This window comes from Meleagris gallopavo, chromosome 10 (genome assembly GCF_000146605.3).
Source record: "Meleagris gallopavo isolate NT-WF06-2002-E0010 breed Aviagen turkey brand Nicholas breeding stock chromosome 10, Turkey_5.1, whole genome shotgun sequence".
NCBI lineage: Eukaryota > Metazoa > Chordata > Aves > Galliformes > Phasianidae > Meleagris > Meleagris gallopavo.
Genome location: NC_015020.2, coordinates 11,006,560 through 11,016,847, shown reverse-complemented (window position 1 = coordinate 11,016,847; position 10,288 = coordinate 11,006,560).

Here is a 10,288-nt window from a genome sequence, read left to right as displayed (position 1 = left end):
ACCCTTCCTACTGTGGAAGTTAAACAAGTTAAAGTTATCTTCAAGTTAAACTACAAGTTAAATTGTATCTTCACTTTTTTTTTTTTTTTTTTAAAGAAAAAGCAACATAGTACTACTTTCCAACTCCAGCAATAGGGGAATCACATGGAGTGCTCCTGCAGAAATCCTGCTTTGAAAGCTACAAGACAGGATGCAGGTGCTTCCCCATCCCCTCGATTTAGAAAGCATTCTCCACAGGGTTTGTTAGCAGTGCAGAAAAAAAAAAACAACCAGTGATGTATTAAGAATGGCCCCAAACCCTCACTTTCCCCCAAAACATCTGCAAAATGCAATGTTTCTTAAAAGCAAAATAGAGGCAGCAAATACTACAGGACTGAAGACAGCTGTATGGGGCTGCTGAATCACGGCCTGAACCTCTGATTAATCACCTGAGGCGAGCAATGAGTCAGCCACGGGAGCACAGGTGAAGGCAAATCACCTGTGCTGCCGGAAGGGGTGGAGCCTGGCTCCACCTTTCCTAGACCCATTTAAGAGCTGACTGCCAGGGGGGAAGGATCTCTCTGGAGATCCACTCCATTGGAGTTCATCTCATGAGCCCAGGATAGGGTGAGTGACTTTCTCTCATTACTCCAATATAAGTTATATTTGCCAAGCTCCTGGATATATATATATACACATATATATACATATATATACATACACACGCCATCTGTATATCCATTGATTATACAACAGCCAAGACTCAAAGGTCCCATCAGACCAACAAATGATGCCCCTTAACATCCTGCTGTGCCCTTAACACTGAAGCAGAGGGCAGTTTGCAGATAGCTGCTTTTCCCAGCCTTCTGCCTACAGATCTTGGCAGAACAATCCCATTGCAGGTGAAGCCACTGTAAAGAAATTCATCCAGGAAATAAAAGATGTTCCTGAGAACGTGTGGGCGAAGACAGCAGCAAGGGAGAGAACAGGGGTGCTCTGCGGGGCGAGCCGGTGGGCACCTCAGTGCGCAAAAGCAAGAATGGATAAAAATGACAAGGTGCAAGAAACAAGAATAAAGCTGGGAACAAAAGCTAGGCATCCTACCACAAGAATTGAGCTACTTTTATACCTCTATTCTCATTGTTTTCAACAAAAGCTCCTCTGCTGGCAGCACATGTGCCAGCTCAGCAGCAGCTCTGCTCTGACGTGACGCTTTGCAGGCTGGCAGCACAATGTGACCGTTTGCCCAAAACAGCTGAGATACAAGCAGCCAGGCATGCGAGAACATCACCTCAGTAACTCAGCAGCCTTAGAACATACTTATCTGTTGGAATATCAGTAAATATTTTTAAGGAAAACTATTATTTTTATGGCCAAGTAATTTTTACCCTAAAAGCTTTACAATTACTCTCATCTTGCTGCACAACAACTGTACTGTCTTCAGCATCTATTACTGCTCATTTCCAATATCAAAGAACAGGACAAGTATATCTACTAAAACATTTGTTCAATGACCAAAGGTAACAGATATTAGTTTGAATATGACTTGCTAAAAGACAGGTGCCATAAACTGATGTTACAGGACGCAAAGCCTGTTCCTAAACAGCCATACCAATACATTATTGGTACACAATGGCACAACGCTTTGAGGTCTGGTCTTTCCTGCGGTGGTTCACTGTTGAACTGAAAAACAAAGTTCCCAAGTCTGTCTCTCTGACTGACGCTCAAGGAACAAATGAGCTGAAACTGGACGATTCATTAATGGGAAGGATCTCACAGGAGAGATGGGATCACGCTTGTATACATTCAGAAAGAGCTGAAACCACAGCACAGTGCTGCAAAGCAAACTAGGCAAGAGTCTGCTCAATGAGCTTGTCTAGTTAAAAACAGGACTACAGCTCACAAAGATAAACGTATCAAAATACAAAGCGAAACAGGTATTATGTGGTACAGGGGGCTCTCTAGGTCAGAGAATAGTTTTCATTTAGCAGCTCTCTGGCATACTAGCAGCAGTCAACATATCAAAGGAAAAAAAATGCAAAAAAGCCCCCAGGCTGTGCACACAAGGTGAAGACTGATGATGCATCACCACTTCAAACTTGATTGTCATTTCAGAAGAACAACTTCAGTCCATTCTACTCTGGCAGTGTGGTACTGTGCAACGCCCTGCACTTTTGACAAGTGGTCAGTACTGTACAGGGTAAGTGCTGAGCTCACACTGATATCAATACAGTGAATTCTTACAAAACACAAGGGGGATTCAGGAAACCAAAGGATGGAGGAAAATGTCAATTATTAGACCTTTATTGCCAAGGATTGCTAGAACTACAACACAGCTTTAATTGCAATAGGAAGCAATCAGGTCAAAAGTCAACAGTTTTCCTGGGCAGTTCTCCAGCACACGTTCATTGTTCCACACAGCTCCAGCCGGGCACACCAGGAGCACTGGTCTCTCGTGCCCAGGAAGGCAGCACTTCATGGTGAACACCAACATATGAGCGCATGCCAAGCACTTCCTGTGCCTGCAATAAACATACATTGCACCACAGTACCTGAGATCGCTTTCATTTTCTGGCATTTATCACATTTTAGCCTTAAAACACAGTGCTACACAACAACAAAGCATGGCCCAGTGGAAAACTACAGGAGACCCGTTAATAACTGTTAGCATCTTTCCTCAGGTTCACTTTTTCAAACCCACAAACCAAACCCAGTTAATTTATAACTAAAGAACTCTTAATGCTAAAAGTGTCCATCTGAAGACCTGCTGTGGACATCGCTGTATTTATTGTTCCCCAGTGGCTCTGGAAGCACAGCTCCTCTGCCCTTCAAATAGCACTAGAAACAGTACAGGGAAACATTTCAAGTTCTAGAAGCTGCAAGGCAGTTCCTTTGTTGTGCTTTGGAATTCTGAACCACAAACCATTCTTATTCAGTATTCAGTAATTGAGCAGCATACATCACTTTCACTTCACGCTGGTATTTGGCTATATGTGTTCTTCCTCATTAACTCAAAGCACAGAGACCAATTCTTCTTATCAGCGACCACTTGATCCCTCACCTTCTCTCATTAATTACAGAATAGTAGATGTTCTTCTGTTTTGGCCTGTCTGTCAATCAAGGGAATCTCCCACAGCGTCATTCAATGATTTAGGCAAAATCTCAGTCTAAATTAATGGGGCTTAGATAAAGATGCACAGAATAATTAAGTCTCCTTATTGAAGACCAATGACACCTACCTGCCAGGCAAGCTAAATGCAGTAAGAGGCTGTGGACATGCAATGACCTTGGATGTAATAGCTCTTATAGATTTATACCAGTCCTTCCAGGGATTTTTTGTAAACCACACAGCATAGATGCTGCCATCTCTACCAGCACACTGGGATCTCTTAAGTACGTTTGTAGCAGACATTTTCTCAAGGTAAGGCTTCCTTCAGCAGAGAAATCAGTTACATTGCTGCATCAAGATGCACTCCAACACCCAAGAGCAGGAACCACACACTGCAGCCCACACAACTGGGCACATCCTCAGGAGTCAGAGTCTGGGATCCCAGCCCCTGTGGTGAAGTTTTCCAGTAAACATAACTGGACAGAAGATACCGACCATCACATTATCCCAAAATCATATTTTGACAGCAGTGAGAGTTCTTTCCTTACACTGCAGTTCTGCACAGAAAACGACAAGCTTGTTCACAGTAGCAAATAAAAAGAACGTGCTTTCTACTACTTAAAAATATAATCTACTACGTAATAGAATGTTGTGAAGCCTCAGTAGTGTTCATAGGGCTGAAAATTTGCCATACTCAGCTATGAAAAGTTGCCAGGCAAACACACGCGAGCACTGAGCTGAACGGTGCTCTGTTTGCAGTGATTATGCCGGGCTGTGGGCTTGCTGGATGAACAGATCAGGAAGCTGCCAATGTGCAGTCTCGTAGGCAAGGCACTGTATGCACGATGCATCTGTCTTCCCTGGCAGACACCCAAAACTTTGCTGCATCATCCTAATTCCATTTGTGAAAATGCCCCTTTTCCTCTCTCTTTTAAGATTCAACAAAAGCTCCTGCTATTTCCTGCCCAGTGGTGCTCTCCATCAATTCCAAGCCGGGGGGTTGGGGGAGAAACCACAGAACAAACAAAACCCCAGCAATTCTTAGAATTTCATGCTGAAAAGAGTAAAGCAGGCCTCTCAGGACAACAGTATTCTCCCTAATCAGATGTGTCTGCTTTTAGGAAAAGGCTAATTTACATATGCTGTTCGTGCATGAAAGCCCATCCATTCTCAGGATGCATACTAATGCAGTGAGATCTGATATTTCAGTACAAGAAACAAACAGCAAACATTCTTTCCTCACCTCAAATTGTTGTCAGTGCACTAAACACAAGGCGAGTTGTTGGGCTGCTTTTCTTTTTTTGAACTTATAGCTGCCAAACACTGTTAACTATGTTGCTGGTTGGTGTTTCTTTTTCTTCTGAAGAAATATTTGAGGAAGATACAATCAGACAAACAAAAACGTGCTGGCTGTGAGGATCAGGCAGTAGGCGACGTGTTCCCAGCTGCATGAAGCTACCTACTTTGTAAAGGCACACATTTAGCACACAGCTCACCTCTGGATCATCTTGTCATGACAAAACTTTTGGATACTGCAAATCTCAGAGTTGTCATCAAAACTCAGACAAAACAAGCTTCAGTCTTTCCTCCCAAGTCAGTATGCTGATCTCAGATCCATCAACACTGAGCCATCAACACTGAGCCATTAAGCAGAGGTACAGAATGCAATCAGCTATGATGTATCACAAAGACCAAGGGCAAAACCTCTGACTCTCCAGATACACTGTGACAATGCATTTCTCTCTTTTGTGATGAACATGTGAACACGTGAAGCTACCTTTCTTTGTACTAGACAAGCCATCAAAGATCCTTTTGCAAAGCTGAAATGTGTCTAGATTCAGTTTTTCTACTGCTTCCAAAAATGTATGAAGAGAGAACACAAAGGGAACCGCAGCCTGAATTTATAGACAGAAAGACAACAGTAAGAGATGGTAGTGGGGAGGAACTTCCCAGAAATGATGGACTCTGGGGACCTTCTGTCCACCTGAACCAAAGAACAGGTGAGCACATCAGAGCACAACATTGCCTCTATGGTTGATGTTACAAGTGCCTTCAGCAGTTCCCAGCTCAGCTGGAAGAAGCTGCAGGTACCTTCCAGTTGTTCTTGTGCTTGCGACGGAGCCCTGCCTGTTCTCTGCAGGTGAATCTACACACGGGTCACTTTAGTGCATCCCACATAGATGAGCACTACTGAATCATGTAGATTTGCAGGCAACTACATAGGAAACAAGGTACCAAGTGCTTAAGAGGAATCCAGCTTTGGTTTTATCAGCTGTGAAGGTAGAAATCTAGCTGTGTTACAGCAAGTAGAACTCCTACGTCTTTGAAGGATAGAATCTTGCACAGGAGTTAGGATGCAGAAATACTCTGCTAGGTATTGATTTAAGCATGACTTCCTCACACAAATTACAAAAGCTGACATTATCGCTAGATGTCTTGGTTGGAAACTTCTCTTATCTCCAGCTACAGTCTCCTTTGCATCCCAGAGGCTATCACAGACAACAGTACTTGGCAGTACATCAAAGCCCAGCATACAGTTAAATGGGATTTGCTCCTCTCAAGTTCAATAATGCTGCCTTGTTCGTCTTACTGCAACTTGCTGAAGAAAAAAGATGCAAGGTCACACTTAAATAATGCTCACTTCCTGCTCTCAGCATATTTACACTGCAGACACACAGCATTAAAGAGCCTCCCTGTAAGTCTCTGCACATGAGGACAGTGAGCAAGGGGAGTTCACAGTAACCAGAAGGCCTTGCTTTGTCATGCACCGTTTAAAAAACAGAAAGAGCAAAAATGGATTCTGCCCCTCAGTGCTTGCAATCTAGGCAGAGGTTATGCAAGAAATGTGTGAATCCTTCAGAAGAATACCAATTTGTTCCATGATTAACAGACGGATGCCAAAGCACAATGTGATCTCTCTGAAGGATCAGACTGAACACTGGCAAGGAGCCCTTTGTGGAAAGCAGAACCCTGCTGCATCTCAGCTACTGCAAGCAGAACCCAATGTCCTGCTTTAGTGTCATATGGATATCTAAAGCAGCCATCCCACAAAGCAGAAAAATGTGTCACAGAAAGCTACAGTTGCAGTTATTCCATGCAAACATTAAGATTATACGTTCATATTATCCTTTAAAAATAAATGAAAGTTAAAAATAAAATAATTTTTAAAAAATCAAAATCATAAACGTACCTACAGAGTAGAGACTTGAGGCACGTGTGTGAGGATACAGGCGTGGGTAACATTTAAAAAGGCATGAGGTCATGCCATAAAGCAGAGGTAGAGAAAAGCACAGAATCCTCCCATAACCTGTAGCAGTTCACTCCCTACGTTTGCAGGTGCATGTGCAGTCACACTGCTAACATGCATTTATCTATTAGTGTATTAAGGCCATGCATATCTCCTAGGTACACTTTTCAGCAGAGGTAAAAACTACTTAATGATTAACATCTCTGTAAAGCACTTGATAAGCTGAACTTAAACACCAGGATGTGAGCCAGGGCTCCCAATGCTCTGCCTCATCACTGAGCACAGCTTTTCTTAAAAACAGACTAAATGTGTTAATAACAAACTTTAAATGCCAGAAATAAGAGACATGGGTCCTCAACTCATATTTAAAAGAAAATTCTTGAAAAAACTAATTAGCATCATTCTTTGCACGCCTGTTCTAACTGCACGTTTGTTTCACTTGGCACATACCAATTCTCAGGACCTGGGGTAAAACTGAACTTTCAATTCACATCAGATTTTTATGTAAGGACAAAACTAGGCCATCTACATCACTTCTAAATAGCCACGTTTGTTTAACAACCTTTACATCTATAAAAGAATTTGGGGAAGGAACCAAAAGGAGCCACTGTCTCATTTGCTACTGTTTCCATTTAATGGAATCCCCAGAAACAATCCTTGCTTTCAGCACACCAGAGTGTTTTGATAGCTACACTAATACCCTCAATGCAGCCGTACAATGGCTTAATTAGTCAGGAAAAGGAGGGGTAGGTTCTCATTTCCAGAAGGTCCTTAAGATTAAAAAAAGAACGCAGAGCACCACGGAGATGCCTGCATCTCCTGCCGCTTGGCTTTTCTGTGCCTGTTTCATGTAAGAGGTGAATTTCCTGTAAAAAGAAGTGCTTCTGTCAATGACAGAAAACTGAAAGAATAAAATATCTGCAGCGATGTAAGCCATCTCCCCAGGATGCCTGCTGGGAGAAACACTCTGCTCCAGTGGTTGGATTGAAGCCCCTTCTCTTCCCTTAATGCCTCAGCATTTCACATTCACCATCAACAGGAACAGGAATGAGCTGAGCACACGAAGAACAGCAATGCAAAAGGCAGAAAGTGGTACATATTTCATAACAAATAGCTGCACACCGCGTAGGGGCCCTAAGATTATCCAAAGCGACTGAGATCAAAAAGCTGCAAAGCTCTATGACAAAAGCAGTCCTTGGGCTCTTAGAATGAAAGCAATTGTGTGACTGTGACTGACAGGCTTACAATCAGGACTTCACATCTCTTATAAAACAATTATTCGGCCACATCCATTTTATATTACATTAGGCAGGGAAGGAAGTAAAGAGCTTTCAGCTTTGAAATCTAATTATTAATTTCTCACTATCTGTAAGAATTAAATGAGGCTCTGATGAAAATCTGGAGAAAGAGGCCCTGACAAGATAAGCAAAGGCACAGATGGCAAGCGATCTTGGAAGCCCATCTTAACATGTGAAATAATAGGGAAACTCTCTACCCGGATACAATTCCCAAGGATTGCTTCCTGATCCTAATTTCCTTATAAATAACCTTGTTATCACCAAAAGCAAGTCGCTCAAAAAGCACAAACAACACATCAGGTCACAATCCCGTACCCTGCTCCCACTGAGCGGCTGGAGCTTGGATTCCCTTTGTGCTTCTCGGGCTCTCTCCCACCAGCTTCGCTTTAAGCACTGCCCCAGCACTGTATGGGCACATTTGCTTTTGTTGCACAGAAGCAGGCCTGTGAACATTTGTTCTTCCCGTACTCTTCAGACAATACCATTTCCTCCAATGAGCACCATGAGCTCCAGTTAGGAACACGTGAAGGACTAACACGTAAGTGTAAATGCTGCTGTCCTCCACTGTTCTCCAGAGTCTCTTATTTTCATCCCAACATAACATCCAAGGACTTCAAACAGAGTTCCTTAATTACCAAAAAAAGGAAGACTTCATTGCACACAGAGGAGAAATAAACAATGAGTAAACTCTCTAAATACGTGAAAGGATGTGAACCCAAATAGCAACAATAATTGCTGTATTGGGAGCCTTGATGCTGCCCTGCTGCAGCTTTGTCCCAAACCAATCCCAAGGAAATGCGTGGCTCTGGCTGTCACACAATTCCTGCAGAGGCAAACACACACACAACTCTGCTGCATGCAAGCACTGAGGTCAGTCAGACTTGCAAGATACTAACTAGATGCTGGAAATGCAGAGAGTAAGGCTGCATAAGGAAGATCTAACTCCGATACCACCTGCAAGCAAATAAACGCTTTCTGTCTGTATGGGAAAATAAAGTCATCTTTAAGTACTTCACAAGATCAAAAGCAAAGGGCTCTGAAATCAGCATGCCAGCCCAGTGGCTACGGGCTGCTGAGAAAAACCAACCCGTTCCCAGAGTTCAGAGCCCTACTAACCCCTGTGCCCTCCTGCCACCAACTGCAGCCACTTTTGAAAGAGAGAGCTTCTCAGCTGTCTCTCTGAAGGCTAAGATTTCAAAACCCACTAACGATAACAATTCATGTGATGAAAAAAATAATGCATGAGAGCTAAAGCTCAAACATCAGAGTCATGCTGGACTGCTCTATTTTGATGACAATTTCTATGAGAATTGTGTTACTATTACTGTTTGCACTGTGGTTGAGCACGTCGTAGGCATAGGCAATGCATCACAAACAAAAATAAATGAGCACAGGACATCTCTACAATGGCATGCTACCTGTATCAGCCATATTAAGACACATACAGATACAATAAACTTGTTTTCCAGAGAAGAGCTTTGTTATCATGTAAATACAGGAATTTTCTAACTAAAAAGTGCTTTTTACCTGCTGATCTGCCAACCAGAAATGCTCTTCAGTCTCACAGATACTTGCCCATCTGGTTCTGAAGGTTCAAATCAAGTTCTCACAGCTTAGCAAGTAACCACACATCTGCTGACCACACGTGCTCACCCAGCACGGACAAAAGGCAAGAATAAAACATATTTACTTAAACCTCATGGAAATAGATTTGAAGTAAGGCTTTTTGATATTTACAAAAGACTTCAAGCTTACAGGTATGGAGTTACAACAGATTGGGCGATTCTGGTCTCTGAGTGTTACTGCACAGGACAACAATGTGGGCAAGGTTGAAATACTCCAGACTGCAGCACGACAGAAACACCCCCCAGTGCTCCACAGGCTGCTGTGAACTCCCCTTGGAAGAGTTTGGCAGTGCCTGCAGGGTGCACAGCAAGTAACTATGCAGGTGAAAAAGGTCACTGTCCTTAGCTTTGCTTCCTAATTCTTGCTAGATGGCCTTATTTGTGCAGCAGGTTCCAGCCTCTTTTCAGATGGGTCAGGGCAGCACCAACTTTTCACTTTCACCTTTTACTCTGGCTGGGCTTGGACTCAATGATCCTTAGGGGTCCCTTCCAACTCAGGATATTCTGTGATTCTGTGATTCTGTGACTCCTGTGCTGGTGAGCAGGAGCACACCGCACTCACAGAAGAGCTTTGCCTGCTCACACGAAGCAGAGCCCTCTGGCAGGGCAGCAGCAAGAAGCAGCTCCCAGTACCAATCAGCAGCTCATCCTTCCAGTAGCTTAGCGGGACTCAGAGGCAGCCAGCAGCCCATAGCCATCATCACACCGACCTCTGCGACCTCTGCTCCCGGGCAGGTGCCAACACAGATGAGGCTTCGTGACAGGGACCAGAACCTCCTCGTTCCCCACAAACACACAGAGGCCTTTCCTCTCCGCCATAACGCCTCGCTTGAGGAGCCCGCATGCCCAGCGCAGGAGGAACCCGGGGAGCGGCACGAGGAGTTCGCGCTCACCGCGTTCATAAGAAGATCCCGCCGGCCGCACCGCCAGCCTTCGTGCGACGCGGGCACCGAGCGCGTTCCTACCGGGGAGACCCCCAGCCTAGAACCTGGAACCGCGACGACCGCAACGGACGTTAAGCCCCGCTCCA